At 24.0% G+C, this 27,556-nt stretch overlaps 1 protein-coding gene across 1 annotated transcript in view; it reads left to right on the top strand.

Annotated features, from left to right (window-relative positions):
• The first annotated feature begins 692 nt into the window (after positions 1-692).
• LOC111623152 (homeobox protein Hox-D9-like) overlaps positions 693-27,556 on the top strand; it is a 150,701-nt gene continuing 123,837 nt past the window's right edge. The window contains exons 1-6 of the mRNA XM_023365632.1: positions 693-826; positions 8,978-9,051; positions 10,164-10,589; positions 11,460-11,535; positions 12,070-12,313; positions 19,674-19,734. The gene's annotated coding sequence lies outside the window, so the exon portion shown is untranslated. The remainder of the gene's footprint in view (positions 827-8,977; positions 9,052-10,163; positions 10,590-11,459; positions 11,536-12,069; positions 12,314-19,673; positions 19,735-27,556) is intronic.

Below are 27,556 nucleotides of genomic sequence, written 5' to 3'. Positions count from 1 at the left end.
TCTATATCCTTTTGACACTTGTAAAAACGAATAAATTATATAAAAATGTCCTTATTATGATGATTTTCCACTATTGAGTTGTTAAAAAGCAATAGTTTAAGTTTAATGATGAATTTCAATTTTTTATATATATTTTTATTTATAAGATAATACTAAGTTTTACTCTAAATTATATTAATAATAATTAAATAATTAATTAAAAACACAGTAAGTTAGTTCCAAGTATTAATCTTACATTAAAGATTTTATATCATATTATATAATTAAATTTATATTAAATCCGTATTCTATTAAGCTATTTTACAGTAAAAATACATAGACTTAAACGGGATCAAAATAACAATTTATTTAAAAAAAATCGTTAGTAGACATTCTCCCGTTCTGTCAAACTATTGAATTTTATAAATCTTGCAACGGTAACGGTTTCCAACATTAATAATTGAAATTATGAAACACGGTGCTAAATAACGAAATGAATAATTTAATTTCACAAACTGATATTATTTTCTAAATGAGAAATATTTACGTTACAGTACATTCCAAGTAGAAATTTTGCATTGTATTTATTTCTAATAATAGCTTAAGATAGACAATAGATTAATAATTAAAACAAATAAATAGATTACAGTATTTTATATATATATATATAGTAGGATTGGTTGGCGTCGACCTATGGAACATTCAATACCAAACTGGATTGTTGTCATTCATCTCGTGACTAAGGGGGAGGAGTCTAGTTGGCACCGGAGACACCACGTCGCCAGAGTGGAGAGGAAACCACGCCTCCTATACATGCCATGCACGCAATCTGTCTTGCATTTACGAGGTAGGTGCCCTATTAACTTCCAGCCATACAACAGAGAGGGAAAAAAGCCTTCAGTCAAGAGTTCAAAACTATTTTTTTTTTATTTCTGGGTCCAATTTCAACGAACTTATTTGTGTTTATCAAGGCATACGTTCTAAATAGACTCAATTGAAAGCTTTGACATTCATTGTTGTTGTTTTTCCTTGATCATTCAAACGAAATCCTGTTTATTATGTTTCTATGAGAATGCCCAATTTTGTTTGGAGATTATTAAATTTAATTAAATTATCGAAAAGATTTTTAACGGGTATCTTCGATTATTAATTATTAAAACGGGCTTATCGGAGAAGTTAAATATATTTATTTTAATCTGATTAAACTGTTTTAACAGTTGCAGTTATTTTGCCATTAAAAATCAATACAAGTAATAATAAATTACAATTATTCTATCGATAAAGATACGTGCTTAAGAGATTTTTATCTCTACATCTTTTGCTCCAGGATAGATTTTTCTAACGGCGATCCATTTTCAAACATCTCTCGCAGATAAGCAGCCTCTATATATAGGCCTATATAAAACATAAAATTACTTTTGTTTTATTTGATTTTATATCTAAATATGATCATAATAATTATTAAGATATTATATAAAGATAGAATTATCTTTAAATTAAAAGATAATAGAAGTTAAAAGCTTCGAAATTTGTTTACGAGGTTTGCATGCTAAAGTTATTTAGTCTGAGTATAGTTTGACAGTTTAAATATTAAGATAACCGATGACTAGAGGAATGACAAGGTTTATCCCACGTGTACAATTGCACTTGACATTGTTAGATAGAATATATCATGACAGAGTACGTGATCTGCATGATATCTGGTGCAGAATTTTGATTAGATGTGACCATGCAGAACGACCACTCGTTCCTAACACGCGACTCCATTTTTATTGCCTGTTATGTTTCGCTTTTCAAACTAGAAAAATATGTATAGAGGCTTCTATTATTTGAAAATATGAAAATGAAAATAACTTTCTGGAGAATTTTATAATGAATACTTACTAAATTAACTCGTACGTGTTTATATATTTAGAATAATTTGGACATATATTTTTCCTTTATTTACTTGTCTATTCTAATGCATATGATTTTTACTCTAATTATAAACAGCTGTTCTCTTGAATTCTCATTGGAAAAATATAATACAAAAATTTTATTTTAAGATGTTTTATGTTTAAATTTTAAATAAATAAATGGAATTTTAGATAATAAAATTATTAAAATAAACTTAAAAGCATTTATAGATTACACTACTTCCATTCTATGTAAGTTTAGTCTACTGTTGAACAGAATAAAACATTTTTAAAAAATGTTTACCTTTAAAATTAATAAAGTGCAATCAAACAGTTCAAAGGGGGTGATATTATATGAAACGTAACACTTTTTTTTCTATGATTTATAATGGATACTAAGGCCTTGGGATTTATACCAGATTCATAAATCGAAATGATTATTTCTACAACAAAAAGATCACACGATAAACCAGTAGATAGTGATGATATCGTGAATTTAAAAGTGCATTGTTTAGTGTTCATTAAAGTTTTACTGCGAAATAAACTTCCCATTAAAAGAATATGTAGTCTACACTTCTAGAGTCGATAGCTCCGCGATTGATACTGGTAAAGAGATGCTTACTTTTTTCTTAGATCTGTCAAAATTACGACTTTCACAATGATTTTAGTAGTCTTTACGTTTTAATAGCATGCTTAATAAGTAACCTTAAATGCGATTGTGAATATTTTAAAAGAAATTTGTCAGAAATTTTAATTGAATTTTATGTAAGTTACGTTTATGCAGAGATAGGAGAACAAGCATCGTTTTACATTTAAAACATTTATTACAAATTATTTATTTTTTTTCTAATTTAGTAAATTTAAACTCTAATTTTCTAAGTTCTTGATTATTTTATTTTTAAATCTGTTATTTTAATTAAATTATCTGTTATAATAACAACGAAGTGAAACTGTCAAGATGAAGATTAACATTATAAATTTTTGAAGTTACTACTAAAAAATCTTAAGTGTATAAAATTTTTATTGATTTTAAAACTTTTAAACTCATTCTTAACAACATTTTTACATCTAGAATGTAATTAATCTGTTGTTATTTTTGTTATGCAACTTTAAAATTTCTTAAATTAACTCGAAGATTCTCAAACTTAATGATATTCACAATAGGTCTAAACTTTAATCGAAATAACTTTTTTAAAAATTAAATTGTTGAGCGATTTAATATATCGACAGAGAATCACTTTTATAATATAAAAATATTAATTCAAGTGAAACTAATAGGTCTAGTTGCAATCGTAAAAGTAGCGCATATTTGTAGATTATTAATTGTACTGTACTGTACGGCTTATTATATTACAATTACATACAGTCAAACCTCTGAACAACGACCATTAATAGGAAAATTAAAAAATGGCCGTTGTTTGGAGATTATTTTGTAAGCATTTTTATTCCCGAAAACTAAAATCTTTATTTTTTTAATCTTGTGTATTTAACTATGACTTTTCTATCTCTTAGAATTTTCACATTCATAAACTAATTCATTCTGTAATAGACTACATAAACAAAAATATTTTATTAATAATTTTTCTCTATGCATCTTAACTAACCTTGTATGTAAATATTCCAAATTCATTAGGCTATTTATATTAAAATTAAATTATAGAGTTTATATTATAGATTTTAAATGTCTTTAATTTTAAATCTTAAATCTCCCGTAGATAGCTATAAATATAAATTAGACTGAATCCAAATAAAGATTATAAAAGTAAAACAAATTAAAATCGATTTAGTTAAAGTCTAAGCTCATTATTATGTGTATATATGTAAGAGTAAATTCAGAGATAGTTGTCTAGATTTTAGTAATTATATATAAACAGATGCAAAATTTTTTTATTCATTTAGAACTTTTTTATTTAATTCACTGGGACTTATGGTATAGGCGCAACAAATACTTTTAAAATTAAATCGGTTATTTCATTTTTGTTGGGATATAGTCTAATAATTATTATTCTTTATTTTATAATTACTCATTGATAAACTGTATTTACGCCAATTTAGTTATTTGAAAAGAAGAGAAAATATTTAGTACAATATAAATTATAATGTAAGGTTCTCTATTATAAAGTTATGCAATTTTTATATCAATTTAATTATGGAAAGAACTGATAGAAATTTTAATTTTTAAAATGAGTCTATGTTAGATTTCTGTTTTAATTTCATTAACTTCTATGTATTCCTTCCATAAAATAAGTTCTTAAGTTTACTGTTTATTATCTCTTAACACGAAATTCTAGAACCTTAAAGATTCTCTATAACTTAGTTATACAGTTATATTCTATCTAGTCTAGCACTAAGACATACATACAATTCTTATGCAAATAATAATCGTCAAATTTTAACGTAGATATAACTTAGTTCTGATGTATTAATGCCGTTTTATCAATATAAAATTTGGAAAATTACAAGATAATGCTTCTTCAATTTAACACAGAATTTTAGATACAATTTAGGCTAATATTCATAAATAAATATTAATTGCCTACTTAGCAAATAATGTAGGCTCTAAAAATGTGTAGAAATATAGTTTAAAGTTTTATTTATAATTGTTGAAAACATCAGAAAATAAAAATATGAGTATCTGATCGTTCTTACATTTATCAATAACTTAAGTCATAAGGTTTACATCGAGATGTAGCCTTATGTCATTATGATAAGATTTTACTATAGAGGTCCTTACCATTTTAATATTTTTTTTAATAATTAGACCTATTTTTTGGTTATAAAAGCGAAAATTATATAACGTACAGTTTCAATAGCCTACTACTAAAATCTGAGATAAAACATTCATGAATGATGAATCTAAACTAAGTTTATTAAATCTAGATCTAGGTTAAGATATTTAGATTTTATATGGCTTAGAATACTTAAAATGTATCATAATAATAGCGATTTAATAATATTTTACAGAAATTAAAAAATACATTTATTTGTTTATAGTCTATATTAAGTGTTTATACAAATATTTATACTATAAATTATTTTATTCAACGTCCTTTTATAGATTAGTTTATATTTTTAGACCTTGTTGTTTCATTGGTGTGTATTGTTGAATTTCTACATAGGACAGATATAATTTCCATAACTTCTCATAGACTGGCCTACCAACCTCAGATATAATCAATCATATGTTCAAATACAGAGCAAGTTCGGAACTTTAAGATAACTTTTCTTGGAAAATCGAAAAATAATAAGTTAACACGTTCTTGCTCAAGATCTTTATTTCTTAGATTCTTTAAAGTTTTATTAATTGTTAATAGACGTTAATATTTTAGATTTATACTTTAATTTTATTGTGAAATTAACTTATAAAGATACACATCTTTCTACAATACGTATCGAGTTATTTTAGATATGTTAATTTTGGGCATGTTTTTAGTCTATAGTCTATAACGTAAGTGAACAAATTAAAATATTACGTTACAGTTTTAACAAATAATTCAATAATAAAATAGCCGAAACAAGAACTTTCTCGATACTTTAAGATACGTTTAATTACTGCACATTATTAAATATGTAGTTTTTAGCAAATTTAAAAAAAGCATTATTCTTTAAGAAAATAAGAACATCATCTATTAATAAAGAAATAATATTTTCTTACTCAGAAGGTCGACTCAGAATAAAAAATGTAGATGAAAGTTTCTGCATTCGACTTTTAAATGCAATACTGCGGGTCATGTTGTAAAATGTCAGTTTTCTGCCATTACTTCGATGAAATGTTTTAGAACCCTCGGTTTTAATAGCCGCTCGTTCTTGCATTAAGTCTGACAGATAGCGAAGCATTAGGTTAATGGTACTAACCTATTGGTTAATAGCTTTTTTTCGTTTTCTAGTGAAGGACCTCCTCCGTTTCATCTACAAGAACTCTGATAGAATCCGTTTGGTCTGACAACGTAGACGCGTTAATTGCTTTGCCATTGAACATAAATATTATAAGACAGTCTTAAAAGTTTTTTTATAGTTTATCAAATACGGGAGGTCCTACAAGAAAAAACTTTCCGCATTGGATGACCACCTATAGAGAATAAACTCTTCATTAAGCATTTATGAGACAACACTGCTGAATTAACTTTTATCAACAATGTTATCCTTTATATCTTACATTATACCGATTCTTACTTCTCGTCGTTTCCAGTTAATTTAATTTACTTCCATTTAGTGAAGAACTGGCTATGCAACTGGTTATAAACTTGTATTTTTCTCTATCTAACCTTACATTCAACTTCAATTTTTTTTTTTATGTATTTAATTACCTATTATTATGCCATTAAAATCTATTAGTCAATTTGGATAACTTAAGGCTTTCCTAATTTATAAATTCTGATATTTATGGAGCTATTAAAATAATATAACACGTTCTTTGATTTAAAGTTCAAATGTAAACGTGGTTTAATCTGTAGGCCTGTATTATGACCTTTTCCTTCGAACAATGTAAGGTAATTCTTAATTATAACAATGTTAAAATTCCTTTGACGAATGAAAAGAAACCTGGAAAGGTCACTCGAATTTAAAGTTCTCTCTATTCATTTTACAACAAAATGCATTCGGAACAAGGTTATTCCAGGATATTTATATATATATAAACCTATATATTTTACTGAAAGATAATGAGTTCTTAACACTCACGTTTGTCACGCTGTTTCGTGATTATCTTCGTGACCCAAACTTAGGCGGTCACTTTGTTTCAATTGTTTGAATGAGTCAGCTGATGTCGACATTTTCTTTGTCATTTCTTAGTAAAGTTTTGTCTTCTTATTTCGTTAGTAAAGAAATGTTTTTTAGCAATATCTCCACACTGTGGGAGTTGCCTGTTTAATCCCTCCCACCTGTATTGTTATACAGAATGTTTACAAATTACAATTGCTCATACGTAAGCTGCACTAGTTCCCTGTGAATTGACCTATATTCTTATTCTAGGCTGAGTACACATTACTCAGTTTAATCTTAGAATTCAATGTTATAAAATCAATTTAAGAATTGATGTGTCTATTTTATTGTTATGTAATAAGAATACAATGTAATATTACCTTCTAAAGAGGAAACTATATTCGTCATTTAAAATGAATCAAAATTAAACTAGAAGAGAAAAATTTACAAATGAAAATACAGAATTTTCTTGAAATTGTTGAAAAATTTCTCATAGATTCTACGTTAAATTAATGTTCGAAATTTCCTTTTAATTCACTTGTTTTTATATTAACTCATTAAAAAATAATATTAAGTTTCGCATTTTTTAAATCAATTCTGATGTATAACAATAAAGAAATCCACGAAATTTATAACTAATATTTATAAAAAAGAAAAGAAAAAAACCGTAAAATTACAAGCAATTTCATCAAACATTTCTTAAGACAAGTTAATTTGCATATTGAGTTATTACTTAACTATTATAACGCTATTTAGCAGTAATAAAATAATAATAATGTATTTATTTTTTATTTAAATAATACTAATAATCATACGCTATTTAGTTTAAAATAGCCTACGGGTAAAGCTGTCTTATTTTTAATATTATTATTTATTAAGTATTTATTGAATTAGTCTCCGCTCTCATGGTTTTATAGCTTTAAAAAAAATGGTTTTTAATATTCATTTATTTATTTTAGATTTGGATCTTTATATATATATATATTTTTATCGTATGCATCATCATTAAGAATTAAAAAGAATTTTACTCGCATATCTTGTAATTTTTACAACTGGAAATTTCAATTGGAGAGAAGAAAAATTCTTTTTTTAATTCCATAAATAAATTGTCTTCATTAAAATTTTTAATGTGGATAAAATGGAAATTAAGAGGTTGTTATTACAATTAAAAACTTGTTTTCATCATGCATAATCAAATAAAATCGTAATAATGAACTAGTTTGTACTTAGTAGTAAACTCATTTAGCTTAGTGCAGTACATTTAATATATATTAATTAAGTAGAAATTTCTTTATTAAATTAATAAGTTAATTATACTATTAAGTTAATTTATTCATTTAATATTGTAGATTTATATTATATAATTTATATGAAGCTATACAACGTAAAACTATAGAACTTTTTTACATTTTTAACTTAGTCAGTCAGTCAGTCATTCATTTATGATGATTTTATCATTTTATTGAGAGAAGAATTTAATTTTTTATAATTTTGTTTTTATTTTATTGGTAAATGAATTTAATTAAGCAATAATTAGAAAGGGCGCTGCCTGCTTTGCAAACTTTTTCTTAAATTATACACACAAGTAAATTACAAAGTTAGATCAATTTTAGTTCTTTTGGACAGAAAAATAATTAAGTATTTGGAAACATAATAGGCAGATAGATCATCTTTATATATATATTATTCAAATTATAAATGTTTAGTTTACTTTTATTCAGAAGAAATTTAAAAACTTGCACTATTAATGCATAATGTTTTGCGTTTAAATTAACTAATAATTCATTTTTAATTATTATTTCAATCGGATCTAATTAAATTTATTTTCTCATCCAATTAGTTTATACTAAAAATAAAACATTCACATGAAATTTTAGCTATTTTATTAATGGACCTATAGGCTATATCCTACACAACTTAGAGGTAAATGATTAGGCTATTTGCCAGCAATTAAATTATTTTACATTAATTTTTTTGGTTATAAAATCTTTAAGAAATATTGTAATTTATCTTTTTTAAACCGTTCCAAAAATATGCACATTTTTAACTTTCTTAACATTTAAGTGTCGACTTTAACGAAAATGATTCAAATTTAATTCAAATTACATCAAAAAGTTATTTATAGAGATAGTTCATACTCTTATGCATACACGAGATTCATTTCTCCTGTTTTTAAATCTATGAGAATGTTTAAATTGCGTAGACTATGGTAAAAACTCTTCTTAGTGAATTTTATTCCTTAAAATAAGTCAGGCATATAAAATAAAGAATATATTTTATATTGATAACTTTAATTATTCAGATTTCCGGTTCTTACTTAGCCTATAGTTTTTCAATAATCTATTTTTACTTTACATAAATTTGTAACCTAAAAAATCATAAATTTCTTTTTCTTTTTTCAGATATTACATTGACATTAATTTTTTACGTTGGTTTTCACTGCGATGTAAAGACGAAAATTGATATAATTTTTAAGGTAATACTCTTAAATTCTCTTATAAAACTAAATGATTTTTAAAATTTTTATAATAATTAAACAGAAATATTATAAAACTCACAGCTGAATTCGATTTGATTTATGTAATTTAATTAAATTTATGAAATAACATGGAAACGATTTCTTCTCGCGCCTGTAATTCTTTTAAATTTTAACTTATTTAGAAAATTATAAAGTAAATTTATACTTTCTTTATTAATTTTAACGTCAATTTAAATAACCTAATTGCTTTAAATTTTATGAACTAATCTAATTGTTTCACAAGCGTTATAATTCAACAGAATATTTTACGCTTTGTTCCCGGAATTCTGTTATAATTTTTATTTAGAATAAATCTTAAGATTAGTCTGCGGAGTCGAATCTAATCTGATAATCTAGACCACACATCGCCACGTCAATGGCAAGTACTGTCGTATCGTTCAACTAGTCGAGAACATGCTCAAAAATAAATTGAAACTAGAAATAAAAGAACCACGCAACTCGAATGGATGTTTATCTCGTAGAAAATGCATTTATTGAGCTAAAGGTTAAAACTATTATATTATGAAATGTCATTTTATATAGCATTGAAACTTAGATGCTTTTCTGTAGATAGGAATTCAAGTTTGAATGCCCTCTTGAATTGTTATCAACGCCATATTGTTGATTTAAATCTAGAACACAATCCTATACATTTAGCTTTAATATAATTGAAGAAAACTGAATAATTTTTATTACAAGTAATTAAAAATCTATTTTGATAACATGCTAATTAAATTGCTCATTTATAAACCAGATTCTAAGCGAACTAAACCGAATAAAAATTATTTTTACTTGTAGTTAGTCTTTTGTTCGATATTTAGAATTTAAACAGTTTTTTAAACACAAGATATATATATATTTAAATATATAGAAGCTATATTCTATATATTAGCAATACAGTCGATCTACTACTAGACCCTACTAAAAGAGTTGAATGGAGACTCACAAAAAAAGTTTAGGTTATGTTTCCCACGCATGGAACAATAGATTGGAGAAGTAGCGTTGCAATTAGAAGAGCTCCCAACAATTAGAGTTTACAAAGGCTTAAAAAGTCCATTAATCTCTTTTAGAAAAGTTCTGTTCGGCCATTTTGAAAAATATCTTTCTTTTGGAGTTAAAGAAGTTGAAGAAAGTTCTCTGCAATGATTGGACAATACAAAAGTTGTTTATATGTGGAAGAAACATGACAAAGACATCCTCTATACCTAGTCGATCTGCCGAAGAAAAGAAAATTTTACAGTCTCGAACCTACGATTATCTGATTGCAACCCATGATTATGAGTCCAAAAAAGAACTAACTATCCGTTCCGCAAGGCATTTTTGGCCCTGACATCTTCTAACCGTCTTGAATAATGTATTTACAATTCTAGTAAAACAACTTTAAAAAAAGGGGAAAAAATAAAATATAAACAACTCATGCACTAAGCCTATAGGCAAAATATGAAATAAGAGAGATGCTATACCAAACTGATCTGGAAATACAAGGGACAGTTCAGGTAAATGACTGATAAGTAATCTGTGAATAATAACAAAATATTAAACATCTTGAATATAATTAAAAAGTGATTTTAGTTTTATTCGTTTTTATTTTGTTTTGCAACTTTGGTCTATAGTTTTCACAATATTAACTGATAAAGATTTCAGATTTAGAATTACCACAGGCCTAAGTCTGTTAGAAACTCTACAAGTTTACTGATAATTAGACTACTTGAACGTAATATAGGTGTACTATATTCAAAATAAATTAAAAACAATCCTCTTGTTAACATTAATACGTAATTTCAGAAGTGATTCAAGTTCATCTTACTTGAACGATTCTTCGTGTTCCTTTTCTCAAAATTATGTCGTAATAGCAGGCTTTCTGCTGGTCTGTAGCATTAAAATTAAATAAATTGAACGTGGGACTATCTTATGTAGTCCTTGTAGTCTACAACTTTTAATAGCCAATAAAATATTTGTTAACGTTAAGTTCTCAGCAATTAAAGTCGTCTCTGCATTCTGCAAAATAAAATAGGCGTAATTTATAAAAGCTTTCGAAAATTAAAATCTTAGATTTTTACAACCTACAAAATTAGCGCTAAATTATAATTTATTAAATTATATGTCATTATTAATGTCTGAGTTACATCGTTTTCTTAATGATAATCAATAACTGATAAAATAACATGCTTTAAGACCTTAGCCATATTGAAAGATAGGCCTGACTCAGTTCCTAGATCTTAATACCTGAAGCAAACACCTAAGTTTTTATTATTTTTTTTTTTAATTAGTTAGAATGCAAAAACCACTTTTAAATCAATAAAATATTCTCAAAACTTAAGTTTTCTGTTTATTTTTTATTTTTATATAATAATATGACGTATAAGAAGACGGGAGATGAGTGGGAGAAATTTATGACAGTGTATATGATGGCAATTTTTTTTTATTTTCCGGAAATAATTGGTAAATAACGTCATTTCCACTTCCTGAATTGTAACTTGTAATATCTTTTCTATTATTAACATATTCTGTAAAATTTATATCTAATGTGCAAACCGTTCTTTTACTTTTTAGAACTATAAAGGTAAAATGAATTTATATTCTAATGAAAAAATAAAGTTCAGTAATTTCCTTCAAATTCTTAAGATACTTTTCCGAAAAAAATTAGCTACAGAATGTTTGTTTTTAAGAATTTTTAAAAAGAAAAATACATCTAGATTAAGATTAAAATTTTTTTTAAAGTTGTTTTTCTACTCTTTAATATCAAAATTTTGTTGTTGTGTAGGCTTTATAGGCTACATATACTTACAAAAAATACTAAAAAAATTGATTTAATAAATGTAATTATCTTTTTTCATTATTGTTTCAACTAAAATATATTGTTTTCCCAGTTTAAAAATATTAAAATTTATATAAATTGTTTAAAGTAATTAGATTTAAAAACTTCTAAATAGTCTAAATAGTAAAGTCTTGTCATTTTTCTCAATCCATATTAAGTGTCGTACGAGTAGGAGGAGCATCCATTCCCAGGAATATCAAGTAGTTCTATTGGTCATAAGGAAAAACATTTGCAGCAGATGATTGGTTAATGCTCGAAGTATCACTCCTAGTGGAGACCTGGACTGCATGATCCGTTGACTATCGAATGTCTTCTTATGAGACAAGAGTTGAGTTTTAAAATCTTTCTGGCATCTACATTATTTTTAATTTTCTATAAAACAAGAATTAAAGATTTATAGTGGTAAGTTTATTGCTCGTAATTGAAAATAACATGTTGATTTAGAGAAAATTTTATTGCTATAAAATGATATAAATTAGTTTTCAAAACCGAATTATTGCATTGATAGGTCGGTGTATAAATGAAATTTATATCGATTTTTATGATAATTTTTAAGGTTATTTTTATTGTTAATAGTTTAAATGGATTTATTTAGAACATGCGCTTTATGATATTTAGCATGCCAGTCTGTAGTTTGTGTTAAGTTTATGAACATAGTAACATTAGCTCAATATTTTTAGACCTAAGTATATCTCAAGAGATTAATTTATTTTAATATTTTATAACAAAAAAATATATGTAATGCATCATAAGTTTGGTGTAGCTCTATCTATATCTAGCCTATACATCAAGTTTACAGTTTCTATTAATAAATAGTATATCCTATAGTATAAGCGCCTATGTAAAACTTGTATATCTTANTTTCTAGAAATTTTCTTGTTAAATCTATTTTTATTTTTGTAAATAATAATTATAATCACGGTATATATTTAAAATGTAATTTGTTGCAATGATTATTTTTAATTAATAATATACTGAAATTATTATTTTCCTCGAAATTTTTTATTTTAAAAGAAAAATAATAATCATTATCATTACAAAGAATAAGATATACTATATAATGGCAAATTTTTATTAATAATTATTATTTATTATTTAGATTACTGTAGTATATAATACAACAATTTTTAAAAATGTTTTAAAACTTTTAATATTTGACTTAAAAATTTAAGTTTGTATAATAGTTTTCATTTTCAACATACAGTTTTAAATTAAACGAAACATATTTTGCAATAACATATGGCAAAACGTCATAAACAGGATGGGAAATAAGACATGATACAAAACGTGTGGAGTGTCAACAATTGTATAAAGAGTGAGATCATTCCGCCGACTTTTTCATAACCTCACCCTTATTCTATTGTATCTCATCTATCATACAACACATTGTGAAATATAATGTCTTTTCCTTTCATTCAATTCTTCCGGGTCTCGGAGGTTAGTTTTAAATAGGCTTCGGGTCGTGCGTCACATTAACTAGCCGTATGCAGCTGGTGAGTCGTTCTCGACTCCATCGTAAAAACTATATAATTTGCGTTCTTTACTACCAATACTGTTTCCCTTGACTTCTTACGCAACCCATCACCCCACTACGAAGACTTGTTGATCGTTAAACCATACAGGAGACGACGACAAAAGGCATAGAATTCCAACTGGACAGAAAATCCCGAGTAGCTGTCAACCACGGTCGACCCAAGATATTTCAACGGGATTGGTGGCGGTACTTAAACGATGACGCCTTCTATTTATGGAATTTTACGACCTCTTTCGGTATCGGGGATCGGTAGAGAATGGTTCTCTATTGGTCTATTACCCTCACTTTAATTATATTAGGTCTTTGAAATTGGAGCTTCGACTTAGACATCAACAAACAGAAATATCCTTTCATGCAAGCGACAATCTTACAGTGTTGTTTGCCTGGAGGAAAGCAATTTTGACTCGTGTTTCTCTCATTGTTGATTTGTTTAATATGTGTATAGGGTTGTCCCGGATCACATACGGAGACTTTCCGAACAAATAAACAAGGAATTGTGAAAGGGATATTCTTTGTAACTTCGGATTAAGTGGACGTTTACTGTCCATTTGATTGCGAGTACGAAATAAATCCTTTCTTTAACCTAAGCCGCTACAAAATGTTTTGAATGAGTCAAGAATTTCATGGTAATTTGACAAAAGCCATTAAACGAAACTATCTTTCTTTCATTTAAAGTATGTTAACCTTCGGAATTTTCATTATAATGCACAGTACAGTACTATATCTGCTTAAATCTAATATATATTATAAAATATATAAAGTGCCAGTTTATTTTTCATTTATACGATCAAAAAATGTTTTAATTAATATTACTTTCTACATAAAATTCGCTTTTAATGGAATAACTTTAAATAACAATTAAAATTATACTTTCTTGTATAAAAACTCGTATTTTAAGAGTTAAAGCTAATTAATCTTTATTAATCAGTTGTTTTATGGTCAAGTATCCAATGGAATATTTTATAATGATTATGACAAATTTAAAGATAAGTTAACATAATTTTAAAATAATAATAAACTTTATTGCTTGATTGACAAAATGATAGTTTTTTTTAATAGATTATTATTCATTTATTAATTAAAATTTTCATTATAAGGATAAATTATTCAAGTATTCGCTATAAAAATCTAGTTGTATGCATCGCTTCGGTTGCATATTTTTATCAAATTTTTTTTATCACATTCGAAGGATATTTATCTTGTAAATCTATTCACAATATTAAAACATAGGCCTAAACCAATCGGAGAAATCAGTCTAATCACTAATGTTTATAAGATATAGACATTAAAATTGAACTAATACGAAAAGTTTAGACTAAACCACTAATCAACATTTGATTTCTCTTTTAGAAAAGCTTGAAAATTTAAATTATAAGAAATAAATAAATTAAACATTAAATTTTATAATAAAAGTTAAAAATATTAAATTTTCTTTTAGAAGTATTTTATTTTTTTTTTTAAATCCTGAAATTTTTTAGTGAAATCTGCAGTTTTAGTATCAACAAAAGGCACAACTTATTTAAATATGTTTGAACGATTAGGCCTATACTTGTTGATGTCTTAAATACCTTAAGAAAATGTCTTAACGCATTTAAAGATTTATTATTTTATAATCTTAATTTGTAATTTACAAACTGATGTCACCTGGGAGTTGTTCTCCCGAAAGTTCGAATATCCTTCATAATTACAGGAGGATGCTCGAAATTCGAAGAGCAAAAATATGTAAAATATTTAATGAGGTTTAAGAGCCGAAAATAATAAAATATTAATATAAAATACGGATTAGCATCTAATAATCGTCCAGAAATTTTAATATTATTTAGACTTTCTACTGAGATAAAACTGATTTCAAAAATTTTTTTTCTCAAAAATCGTTGCAATTTTAGAATATTCAAGTTGTAAAATTAAAAAAATTTGAAGAGTCAAATTAAAAAGTATATATAGGCCTATACTTTCATTATGATCACTTGGCCTTTAACTATTAAAAATTCTTTATATGTCTCATCACTCTTTTAAAGTTCTATTAAAGAGAATGTAAACTACAAAAGTCAGCGAGTTTTGAAGAGATGTTTATAGTATAAAATGGTGTAATTACATTTTTATGTATATTTAAATGTCATAAATTTAACGAATAAACATTAGAAAGAAAATAAACTTAGTATATTATATTTAATTTTGTAAATAAAGGAACACTTTAACTTGCGGGGTAAGTTGACGAAACTTAGTTTTTTCTTTATTTGTTACGAGATAGAAGCATCAATTCGACAAAATATAATGCTATATCGGAAATTTTCACATAGTTATAATTGAAGTTTTAACGTTCTTTAACATTTAATCGAAATCGACTTAAGAAAAAGAAACTATAGTTTAGACAATATTTTTCAATTTAATCTAATGATGAATGTATAATTCAATATTAAATAATATTACTAAGTCCTTTAAATATTGTAAACCGTTATTTTACAGCTAAATATTTTTTTTCTAGTTTTCTAGAAATTTTCTTGTTAAATCTATTTTTATTTTTGTAAATAATAATTATAATCACGGTATATATTTAAAATGTAATTTGTTGCAATGATTATTTTTAATTAATAATATACTGAAATTATTATTTTCCTCGAAATTTTTTATTTTAAAAGAAAAATAATAATCATTATCATTACAAAGAATAAGAAATATAAATAAATAAATTATTTATCAAAGTTTTAATTTCTTATTTGGTCTTAAAACTAAATGGACATTGGCATTGAAAGTTTAACTTCATTGCTTTCTTGTACTGTACTTACATCATACCGTTAGGTATACATATTAGGGTTTAGGCCAAATTTTTAATTGCCGGCTTATTAAATTCAGCTTTGAATAAAATTAAATTAAATATGCAAACATTTATCTTTCAACTCGTAGAGTATTATAATTTTACAATAGTAATACTTTAAAATTTTAATATAAAATTAATAATGAATATAATATACTCGTTATTTCGCTTATTATTTAGATTATGATATTAATTACAATTAGATTTTTAACTAATTAAAGTTTATGGGATAGAATTCTAATTTAAATTTTTATAAACTTAAAGAGTGTTTATAAAATAAAACCCTGTAATTCGACAGGTTAATAAGATTAATTTTAATAAATTATGTTGTAAACTAACTAATAAATTTATCTGAAACTTCCATAAATTTCCTGCATGTTTATATTGATTTTAAATTCATTTCATAACCTCTCTTGTGTTGTGAACCTAGCAAATATCGTAGATCTATCTACTAAATAGGTCCAAATATCATAACGAATTAGATAATTTGATTTTCATTATGCTTAAATCTAAATTAAAAACTCATTAGTAAAAATGTGTTTTCATATATAATTTTCTTAGAATAGCTTTCTTATCTTTACGATAATATTTTAGAATAGCCACGTATTCAAGCAGACACAATTTTATTGAATTAGTCTACCAAGTTTAGATGAGATGAGATTCATTTGTCAATCGTGCCAGCGAATCCTCCCCTTCATTTGTTGTCATGTGTATGGCGTAAGAAATCTATTTAATGCTTTTATGATCATTCCAATAGATTATTTCGATTGTCTCGATCAGAATTTAACAGCGCTTTTGATTTCAAATAACCAAAGACTTCCCTTCTCTATTAATTTCTACTCTTGTTAGAAGTTTGATAATAGATAAGTTTATTAGAATTTATAGTAATATTCCTGTGTTGTTTTAAAACAAATATAGAATAATAAAGAAAGTTTCCGAATTATTTCTCCTTATAAGTAATTTTTTTTATTTTTATTTTTTTATTTTATTCAATAGAAAAAGTATGTTTTAGAAGCAATAGAAGGTTGAATGAGTAGTTATTACAAAAACAAGACTATTTAATATAACTTATTTTCTCTTCTCTCTTATAACTTCTTTAAGTCTTTGTTCATCGTTTTCTTCATTTAAAAAAAGTCATTTTTTTCAAGAACTTTTTAATATGAAAAACTGAAGAAGGTAAATATTACCTGTGAAATAATAATTTATATACGTATTGCGGCAATATATTTTACTAGAAGAATTTGAACATTAATAGTAAAAAGTTTTTAAGTTATGACAAAATTATAAATCATTTTGCTATTTAATAGGCCTATATCTTTGAATTAATAAGAAGTCTAGTCTTAAAATTTTAATTCCAAAGTTTTTCCTATAATATTCTAGTTACTAATATAAATTATTCTAAATTTAATAATATATATTTAAGTTCTTGAATTTAAATTAAATTACAAGCTTTTTATGATTGATTATGATTTAAAAAATTAATTATTTGAAGTCTGTTCGAAGTCTTTAATTAACTTTCACTAGAATATTTAGGCCTGTAATTCATATTTAAATTTATTATATCTATCTTCTATTTTATCATTAACGAGTTTTATGCTTCTGATCCTGCTGTGTTTATAGTGTCAACCTGTACAGTACTTCTGCACATAAGCCGCACAAGTAAAGATAACCTTACTCTGTTGTTAAACTTTTATTAAATTATATATAACATATAAAATTTTTTCGTAATTTATAATGCAATATCTTCTTAAATAACAATGTTACTATTTAAAATTATACTATTTGAAAAGAATTTTATAGTCAGTCAGCTTGAAAAACTAGTAAAACCTTGAGCTCACATTCGTTTTATACGATAAGAAAATTATTTATAAAATCTATAGGCTATATCTTATGTGCAAATTGCATATTAGCATGATGTATGATAAATATAAACATAGATAATTTTATATGACGATAAAATGTTGATTATTTTGAGATTGGATGGTTTATATACCAAAAAAACAAAAGAAATTCGAATTTGCATAGCTTAAAGATCCAAAAATTAAGCCTTGTAGACGAGAAGAACTCGTATAAGTCTAGGGTTTTAAATTGTATTATTTAATTTTTATTAATTCACTTTAATTATAACTTATATTATATAATATTTAATTTAATATAGAGATTATGAATATAATACTCATTATAAAACAGTTTAAATTAAGTTATCAGGCCTATAGATCTAAACTACAGTATTTTACAGTTACTATAATATATTAAAATTCAGTTATGATTCTACTTTTAATATTTAATATGAAATAAGAAATAAGCTTTCCAACATTTTAAAAAATGATTTATATAATTTTAATTAGCATTAATTAAGCTTGAAGTTATTCAATAATTGGAAATTGTAGACTTTCATTTTTTAAAAACGAAGCTTATAGGTAAATTTAAAAATTTTAAATCATTATAAATCGTTATAAAAATTCTTCTCTGCATCTTATATAAAATATATGTAAAGTATGCTTGATAATATTGTACATTTTAAAACTATATAGACCTACGCTTAAAATAATATAATATGCTAGATATATCTTTACCATATAACAATATAATAATACAGTATAACGAGAGATCTTTAAGGATAGAAACAATTATAAATCTTGAGTCTACACGCTCTTAATTATGGAGAAGAAGTATACGAAGCTAATTTATATGAAAAATAAAGTTTTCTTAATTTTAATTTGTCATCTAAAGTTTAAACATCGAAATTATAGGCCTACTAGCAATGATTAACTAATTTTGAATTATATTTTTATAATAATTCTGTATTTACCAAATAGATTTACCAACTTTACAAATGATTGATAGATTTTATGTATTACTTTGTATTTTTGGCTAAGTTAAAACAATTTTTTCCCCTTTTATTTTTTAAGCTGAATTTATAGACCTATGCTCTATTTGATGAATCAAGTCAGAAGTTTTTAAAATAGAAAATAGGCTAAAGTGCCTAAGACCTAAATCTCATCTTGGTCAACTGAAAAAAATATAATAAAAGCTCGTTATCCTTGACCTAAGCACGTAGAGAATATCTTTTTCACCAACTTAAATGCAAATGCAAATAATATTTTTATAAAAATTAACAATAATAAAAATAAAAAAAATAATAATCTCAATTTTTTTTCTATTATTAATTACGCAAATATTGATGTTATCCGAGCCTAAGAAATGTATAAATTTAAATTTTTTACAGTATTAAATCAATAAAACTTAATTTAAAAAACGAAAAAACGAAGCTATATAAACTTACTTAAAAAATTAATGTATAGAATTTTATATAATATAAATTTATTTCTATACAACTGATGACTTTTTTATAATTAGGCTAAATCTGAAGTTTTTCCCACAAGTTTTATTTTATTTCTTTATTTATTTAGACGAATCCAAAGTGAGCTAAGCGAATCGTTCATCCATTAGTCCACCTCTACATGATACCCGGTAAGTAAATTTATAAACAAATATACTGTATATACTTTTATTAGATTAAATCGTTAATTATTTATAACTTTTTAGTTAATTTGATGATAAAAGAAAATTCTTAATATCTTAAGTAGAAAAAAAATAATACTTTATTAAAAAAATTATCTACATTTATTAAACCACACTTTAAATTTTAAATGTAGAAGACCTCAACAGGGACTTTCAGAGTGGGGCAAAAGGAACAAAATGTCTTGGGCTTGTGGAAGTGGGACCTCTATACAATTTCGTTTATTTCCTATTGTTTAATATAATTTAATTTGATATAGGGCCTCCAAAATGTGTTTTTCCCCAGGCCCCCTACCCCTGGGAGGCCTTGAATTTCGGATAGAATTATAGAATTTAGCATAAAACATAAAATTGTGCTTCAAATTAAATTGTGGAATATAAAACTCGAATTGGTTTTTGTAAGGTATTTTTATTAATTTATATTTTTATATAATTATCTGATAATTTAATGAAACTAACTAGTTAATCCTAACAAAAACAGTATTAATAATAATTAATTAGAAATTTTACATAAATTTTAAGCCTGTTTACACGTTGAAAACATTATTTATGAGATTATTATAGATTTTAATTTAAATGTATTTGTAGAAATTTATTAAAATGTAAAATATTTACTGTATATTTTTATCTTAAAAAATATGTATTATAATATTAACAAAGTTAAATTAAGCTAATTGTATTTATTATTAAACTTTATAGTAAAAAATTTATAAAGTATACAAGTAAAAAACAAATTAAATATAAAATTTTGCTTTTTATTTTCCTTTAAATTATTAATTTTTTACGTTTAAATATTTATATCTTAATAATAGAGCGTAAATATAATATTTACCTTTACTTTTATTTTAAAAAATATTTTATATTGACCTTAGACATTTCTATTTAATTTAGATTTTTAATTTACTTTTAATTTAAATCAAGTTTTAAGATATTTTAATAATATTTATTAATGCAACATATATTTAATAACATATTAACACTGTATTTTTTATGGGCCAAGTTTTAAAATAACAAATAAAAAGCAATTAATATAAGTTTGAAGGCTATTTTACAACATCTTAGAGTTAAAAATGGCTTCTATAGGCCTTTGTGAACCTTAATTATAGTAGGCCTTATAATTTTCTGTTCTATAATAATAAAGCTTATTTCTATAGATTTTTTTGTTGTATAAGGTCAAATTTTTTTATACAACTAAATTTTAAACAAGCCATTCTAACTATACAAAACTTTTAAACAACGAATAGACAAAATATAAAATATGAAGGAAAATTTCTATAATATAAACTATTATATTGTATTAATTTAATACAATGTAATAGTTTATATTATAGAAAAGAAGAATAAATCCGTATAATTTGTTATAAATTCTATCGAAGGCCTTCGATAGGATTTATAACAAATAACTTTTACATGTTTTTACTTAGTTTATCAGTAATAAAATTATTATTTATAAATTTTTAAATTGTTTTTTAGATTTTCTAGATAGAAATTCTTAAGAATTAGTTAACATGTGAGCATTTTAATATTTAAAAACTGTCTTGAACTATAGGAAATTTACATAATGCAAATATATAAATGATAATATACATTCTTACCACTAAAGCATAGGTTAAGCTCCTATCTGTTCGTTCCGATATATTTAGGAGTAAGAAAAAACACTTTTAATATCTATGCAGAGTGCAGGGTCTGTATTAAGAAAGCAAGACTGAAACAGCATACCTTATGGTAGGATTTATGTCATTGGCAACAACGGTAACAGGAATTGTATCTTTTATTCTATACGCGGTCGGGATATTAAAGATAGCATTAACGACAGTCAACTTTTTACGATGTTAGAAAATGAGATACTCTCATCTCTTTTATATGTAGAATATTTATTTAAAAAATAATTGTCTCTTTAAAACTTAGTCTATTGTTTAAATTGTCGTCTTGAAAGATCCTCGAAGAGAATTTTCTATATGACGTTGATGTTTTAATAAGTAGTCTCTTTCTACTGAAGCTTATTTTAACAGTGATTAATATAGGCTTTCATTTTGTTTTCATTTAAATGTTTTATCTGCCTATATTCCTAATTTCTATTTTCGATAAGATAAAAGACTGTTTTCTTTATCTTAAACTATTCGCTTCTTGTCATCTTTTATAAAATTTAACAATTCTTTATTTCTTTATCTTGAATAGAACCTTTATTTGTGTTATAAGGATCGATTTTTACAAAGAACTTTAAGTGTAACAAGTTTTTGTGACATTTATTGTAAACTTTTAAACGTTGTAGCAAATAAAGATCTAATTTCTTACTCATTTATTTCATTTCATTCAGGATATTTATTACAAATTACTCTTCATGTAGAACATTTTTACTGAAAGATAAAAAAGTAATTTTAAATTTTAATCTATTATCTCTTATTGAACGTTTCTTTTGAAGGAAGAAAAAGAAGTAAAGAAAATCAAAAAACAAATTTATTTTCTGCTTTTCTCTTTGATCTTAATAAATATAAATATATGATACTTCAATCCTCACTCAAACTTAAATATCATTTAAATTTAATTATATAAGCATGTATATTCGATATTTTGCTTTAAAATTCTTCATTTTTATCCATCTAAATTCTGTTTTTCAAATTTAAATTTCTTAGATTCTTTAATAAATGAAGATGTTGAGAGCTTAAGCACTAAAATTGGACTTATAAATTTATAAAAATGTAAAATTATTTAATTAAAATAATTTTCGTACTAATTAAAGGAAACATTTTGTTTATTAAACAAAAGAGTTTAAAGTTAATTATAAATACTAATAAGATATTTCTTTAAAACCTCTAATCTATATTATAATTAGGCCTATAAATTGAAATATTTAAGTAATTTTATAAATATTTATTTATTTATTATGAAAAATTACATTAATAAATCTAAAATTTGTTGTTATATTTCAGCTAGGTTAACATAAGATGTAATATTAATTCATTAACTTTGTGCTTTATAAAGGACTAACTTATATAAAGCTTATAAGTAACTTATCGGTGTTATAAAATAGAATTTTATTTAATTTTATATTAATAACTTAGAACATTTATCGTTGTATTGTACTCAGCTGGAAAAAAAATAAGTCTGAAATAAAATTTATTAAAATTTCTGGCTAAATTTTATAAGATTCCGAGTAAAAATCTAACAAACGTAAATATTATTTAAAATTATTTTCATGTAAAGCATGCTTAAGTGTCAGCTTAATAAGTTACAGTTTAAGCATTAACAGATTAGTTTAGCATTAAATATTTTTACATATTAAGTCTGTAATTAAATTGTTTTACAGTAGAAATAAAATATTTAAAATATATTAATACATAACAATATAAAACATTATAAACAGTGGGCGCATTTATAAACAGTTATTTTACTCAATAATTATTTTTTATTCCTAAGATTTCCTTATATTATCTTATAAGGTATAAGATACTAAATTATTTACATATTAAATAAAAATTTTTAAAAATTGAAATTTTAGTAGAATTGATCGTAAATTTTTTATTAAAGACAAGTTTCAATAAATTATACTAAAATTTATTTTAAATATAAAAGTAAATCGAAAATAAAATGCAATCTATACTCGCGGTGGACAGGTCTACCACGTTTTCAAGTTGTTTATAATTTTATTAGATTAATATACAGATGGCAATATCTTTTGCCATATGTAGATACTTGAATACAGATGTGAGGAAAAAATAATAATAATAATAAAGATTTATCATATAGATCTCATTTCTCAATTAAATTAACTATATTTCTAAGTTAAAATATAGGCTAACCAATAGTTATAACTGTCTTATTATTTATAATATATTAAAATGAATAATTTAATTATTTGTTTCTTGAATTCATGTTCTATTTATCTATTTAACGTATTGAAAATACGGAAAAGTCGCATTTCTCTGCTAAATATTATATAAATAGCAAAATAATATAGCCTATAGGTACAGTACAGCCAATAAGTTTATAGATAATTTATATAATAAAATGATTTAAATTATGTAATTTAAGTAATTAAAATGTATTATTCCAAGCAATAAATAGTTTTATATGTTATATCTAAATTGAATTCTTTTAAAACATTGAGTTGAGATGTGCTTTTATTAAATAATTCAAAACATTTTATAGATTAGCCTTTATAGTTATGTTATGAACTTTTAAATGGAAAAATATTATAAACTTAAGGAAAATTTTTAATGATTTTTTTTTCATACTTTGCATTGAAAGAAGCTAAATAAATTCCAAGATAAATATGTTTTATTGTTTAAGATTTTTTTAAGAAAAAACTTTAATGACACACTTATCGAAACGATCGATTATAAATATAAAATATTGTATACAATAACTTATAATTTATTTTTCTATCAAACACGAGAAAGGAATTGATGTGTCACTCCATATTTGATGTATTACTCACATCATGTTTCAGATCTCCTAATTTTTATAGGCATTACAAATTAGAAAATAATTTGTAAAAATATTGTATACAATAACTTATAATTTATTTTTCTATCAAACACGAGAAAGGAATTGATGTGTCACTCCATATTTGATGTATTACTCACATCATGTTTCAGATCTCCTAATTTTTATAGGCATTACAAATTAGAAAATAATTTGTAAATATTTTATGGACCATTAATTATCTCCCATTTAGAACGGTAAACTCTACAATACATTCGTTGATATTCTCTTTCGCTCTCTTTTTTTTAAACTTTTATACTTCCTCTGGCAAAAAGAGAAAAATAGTCTAGTTTAATGGAACCTATCTCTGTTTATGAGGATATGGGGACCAACGATAAACATTCACAAGTCATAAAATACAGAATTATAATTAATGTTAGTAATGAATTCTGTAGCTTACTGGTCTTACTCTTTAAATAAAAATAAGAAAAAAAACATCTTTTCGTATTGGGATATCAAAAATATTGTATAAACTGATATTGGAATTCGGATATAGAGATTTAATAGTGCATTTATTAGGTCTAAATATAACGACACGATCAGTTTTTTTCCTAATAAAATTCCACCCTAAATGAAATTCATAAAAATAATAAGATAAATGCTGTAAGAGTCTAGTTCTTATCGAGTAATGCGTTTTAATGGACGGTGTAATTTCGTTTATAATAAAATGGTTACTGGCTTCGTTCGAAAATTCTATAGATTTTGATTAATTTTAATATAAAAATAATTATTGTATTTAACTTCTAAACATGGTACAATTATTTGTGATTTTTCTGGTTATACAAGAATATTAAGTATTTTATATGTTTCGCTGTCTGTTGAGCATCTTTATTTAAATTACATAGTTGATTTAGAAATAAAAATTGAATTTAAGTCCTTTCAGTCGTGGAATTTTACTCCTATATCTATTAACTATGTTGTTTATTCTCTTGGCTAATGTTCAACTTGTAAAACTAAACTTTTCAGAATGATGACCGAGAAAGAGATATGAAAATTTATTTGTTTTATCTGATTAAAATTAATCAATGTAATAAAACTTATAACATCATAAAATAAGTTATTTGTTCCAGTAATTAACAAGGCATGCTCAATTAAAATTTCAAATTTTTTTCTTAATTAAACAAAGTCTATATCATTACATTAAGATTTTACCGTTTCACAAAACTTTAATATTCTCTTTCCAAATGGCTATTCTTAAATGTATTACACTTTACATATGCATACCAAAACCATAATAAACTATTGTTTACTTATAAATAAATGATATCTGAAAAAAAAAAATAATAATTTTATCGAATTTTATTTTATTTTATTTATCAATAAATAATCAAAAAGAATCAAAACCAAAGACAAACGTTAAAATTTTTTTATCTTAAGATTTGTCTATCGAAACTTCTTCTATGGTTAATTTCCTATATAGAAGCTTTCGTGTCCTTCTTCCACGCTTAACTGTGCACAAGCTGAAGCAGTTAATGCTTTCGAATAGGCTATTATTTATGAACATTTCTTTTTTAAAAACTGGTTTATTTATATCTCTACGTTGTTCACCAAAGGTATGATATTATTTGTCTTTAGTGAAAGTTATCTTGGATAAAAGTCAATTTAAGATATAAATTTTATAGGTAGATCTATATTCAAATATATAAAATAGATGAGAAATTTCAGTCTTACTTTGAGGGCCTTTCAATAAAGGTTATTGGAATTAATATATTTAAATATGAGGCTTAATATATTGTCTACACCTATATGAAGATTATTATAATTAATTGAGAAAGAAAATTAATTTTCTATTACTAATTATTTGAAATTATTTTAAAAAATTTATTTAAAAAAAANAAAGGTGTTGAGAGTTAAAAAAATTATTTATAATTTGCTTTTTTTTTCTAAAAAGCAAATTATAAATAATTTTTTTCTTATAATAAAACCTTGTTTAGATTGGAGGAAATGAAATCAAAAATTGTTTTTACCTTGAAATTTTCAAGCTATTTACAATCCATAATAACCTCTTATTCTGAAATTATTGATCCAAATTCAAGGATATTTGTAATTAAAATTTTGGCGCAAAATACATAATGCTAATTTAGTTTACATTTAGACTAATTTTGATCTTTTTTAAATACAACAAAAAATATTTTTGACATTTGAAGCTATAGGAAAATTTAATTAAAAGAATCTTGTGGATAAAAATTTAATTAAAATACATTTAAAATAGAGTTGTTAATATAAAATAATTAAGATTCTTTAATTTCATTTTTCTTTTTGTATTTCCATTAAAAATAGTTAAAATTGTTATATATTTTAACTTATAAAAGTGATTTTTGAATCATTTAAATTTGTTTTATAAAGATTAATTTTAAAAATAACAAAAGTATTTATGACTCGTGCTTATTAAATATATATTTAATATATATATATATTTAAATATATATCGATTCAATAGAATTAATATATTATCTCAAATGATTAATAATTTAATGAATTTTAACTAAGCTTTCTGTATTCTATGATTTAACTAATAGTTATCGTAGGAGCATAAAATAGATTATAAGATGTATTCTATAACTTAAAATCGATTATATAATATTATATTACTCTTAAAAACTTTATTTTTGGAGTATGTAGTGTGTGTGTATATATATATATATATATGATATGTGTGTGTGAGGTATACAATAATATAAAATGTATACCTTTATATAATTACTTCCTCTTTAAAGTACAATTTTGATACATTACAAAATAATTTTTCCTTGTTGTTATCTTAATTACAACGTTTAAATTTTTTAAACTAAATTAAAAACTATTGCTTAATTGATAAAAATTTATTACTTTTCTACTAGCTTTAAGTTTAATTAATTTATTTTTTATTCTATTTATAGTTTATATTGTTATTTAATATTAAAGAATATATTTATGCTGTCGTTGAAGACAGTATTCAACGTCCCTTAAGGCTTTCAGCTTATGTTTTTACATAAGTAAATAAAATGTTAACTTATTTACATTGTTAAATGAAGTCATAAACTTATTTCAAATTACTATTAAATTTTTTAATAGTTATATTATTAACTTCTGTCGTATCAGTAGGGTAACTAGAATTGTTGTTAGTCTCGAATCTTCATCCACTAGTGTTGTGGATGAAGATTAAACTCTTAGATATTGTGTGTACTGTACAGGTGTATACAAGTGTATAATTGCATTTGTCACATTCAAATCTTTTCCTGTACTTATTTGATTTTTTTCTTAATTTATCTATTTACAAAAGTAAAGGAGTCAGAGTTTCCTGGTAACA

This window comes from Centruroides sculpturatus, unplaced genomic scaffold (assembly GCF_000671375.1).
Source record: "Centruroides sculpturatus isolate CEXI.00-Female unplaced genomic scaffold, Cexi_2.0 scaffold144, whole genome shotgun sequence".
Taxonomy (NCBI): domain Eukaryota; kingdom Metazoa; phylum Arthropoda; class Arachnida; order Scorpiones; family Buthidae; genus Centruroides; species Centruroides sculpturatus.
This window is presented reverse-complemented; position numbering and strand designations above follow the sequence as displayed.